Source organism: Leucoraja erinacea, chromosome 20 (assembly GCF_028641065.1).
Source record: "Leucoraja erinacea ecotype New England chromosome 20, Leri_hhj_1, whole genome shotgun sequence".
Lineage (NCBI taxonomy): Eukaryota > Metazoa > Chordata > Chondrichthyes > Rajiformes > Rajidae > Leucoraja > Leucoraja erinaceus.
This window is the reverse complement of record NC_073396.1, coordinates 11,703,341-11,705,508: the sequence shown is the minus strand read 5'-3', so window position 1 is coordinate 11,705,508 and position 2,168 is coordinate 11,703,341.

The window sequence follows — 2,168 nt, the reverse complement described above, 5'->3', positions numbered from 1 at the left end:
CAGTGGAGGCCAAGTCACTGGATGGATTTAATAGAGAGTTAGATAGAGCTCTAGGGGCTAGTGGAGTCAAAGGATATGGGGAGAAGGCAGGCATGGGTTATTGATAGGGGACGATCAGCCATGATCACAATGAATGGCGGTGCTGGCTCGAAGGGCCGAATGGCCTCCTCCTGCACCTATTTTCTATGTCTATGTCTATGTCTAACTCAGCAGGTCAGACAGCGTCTATGAAGGGAATGGACAGGCAATGTTTCAGCTTGGTTTCGGGATGGTCCCAATCCAAAACATCGTCTGCCCATCCTCTCTACAGATGCTGCCTGACCAGTTCAGTTACTCCAGCACTTTGCTTTTGTGGTGCGAGAGAATTGTGTATCACTACCTGCCAACCCCTGTTTATAAAGTACTCCATTCAGATCTGTGAGTACAAACTTGTTGCTTGGATGGTCATTTACAATGGACTGTGTTAACAATTGTTTAAAAAAAATGGTTCTTCATTCCCCTACAGTAATCTTTTACCCAGGGGAGGGGAATCAAGAACCGGGGGTCATAGGTTTAAGGTGAGAGGGGCAATATAATAGACCCATCAGTCTGAAGAAGGGTTTTGGCCCGAAACGTTGCCTATTTCCTTTGCTCCATAGCTGCTGCTGCACCCGCTGAGTTTCTCCAGCATTTTGTGTACCTTTGATTTTCCAGCATCTGCAGTTCCTTCTTAAACACAAATATAATAGACTTGGTTGGTATATGGAACGAGCTGCCAAATGAGGTAATTGAGGCAGGTATTATAACAGAGATTGGGTATAATGGATATTGTAAATGGATAGGGAAGGTTTGGAGGGATATGAGCCAAATGCAGGCAAATGGAACTAGGTTAGATAAGGCAACTTGATCGACATGGACGATTTTCGTGCTGTTTGACTATCATTCTAAACTCCGATGGGAACCCAACAGGTTGAGCAGCTGTGAAGGCAAAGACTTTCCCATTCGACAGTCGCTTATGCCGCCACATATGCCGTCGGACTACCTGAGATCTTCCAGCAGTTTATTTTATTTGTTTACAGGTTCCAACATCTACAATCACCCGACTCCCTTTGTTGCTGTTTCACTGGATTAGGCGGTTGCATGGTGGTTTGTGGAGATTACTGCAGTTCAGGTTTACCAAGTGTGCACTTGCACACAGTAGTGCCTTTAAATAAGAATAATCTCCCGAGATGTCTCAAGGAAGTGCAATCACACAAACACACAAAAATGGACAGGAGGGGCATATGACTGATTTTTGATCAAAAGTTGGGCTTTCAAGTCATGACTGAGAAACAGGGCGAGTTGAAGGTGGAGCACGTGTAGTATCGAGGGGGGAGTGCAACCTGTATCACTGAGGCACACCACAACGCCACCTCGATCACTGCGTGGATCGGCAGTGCAGCAGTTAATATGCCACGGTGTGTCCCAGGTTCAATCCTGACCTTCGGTGCTGTCTGCGTGGAGTTTGCAGGTTCCCTCTCCGTGACGGCACGAGTTTCCTCCGGGTGTTTCGGTTCCCACCCACATCCCACAAAGACGAGTGGGCTGGCATGCTGCAAATAACGCAGGAAGGAACTGCAGATGCTGGTTTATGCCGAAGGTAGACACAAAATGCTGGACCCCTGGGGCGGCGGCAGGAGAAACGAGAGAGGGGTGGGGTGGGGAGACGGACCTGGCGGAGAGCAGGTGACTGGGAATTGGATTGATAGGGATTGCTCTGAGACCTGGCACAGACTCAATGGGCCGAATGGTCTTTTTTTGCTGCGGCCAGTGTGTGGGACAGATGAACGTGCGGGTTCGTTGCAGCCCGTGAGGGCATGAAGTGAAAAACGAGATGAAAGCAGTGAGAGGGGTTAGCTGCGGGGTGAATCAGTCGCTTTTCTGGTAACGTCTGTGATTTCCAGTCAGCACAGAGTGAATTAGTCATCGGGCTGTCAGAGTGGCGGTGAATGTCAAGCCTACTCATTGGCGTTCGGGAATTTCCTACAAGCCAGCATTGCATGTAAACTCCTGAAGACCAGCCCTTTCTCCCTCCTCCCTCCCCTGCGCTGCCTTGACTCGAGGGCGCCGCCTTCTCTGTTAACTCCTGAATTCTCTGTTAACTTCTGTAAACTCCTGAAGACCAGCCCTCCCTCCCTCCCTCCTCCCTC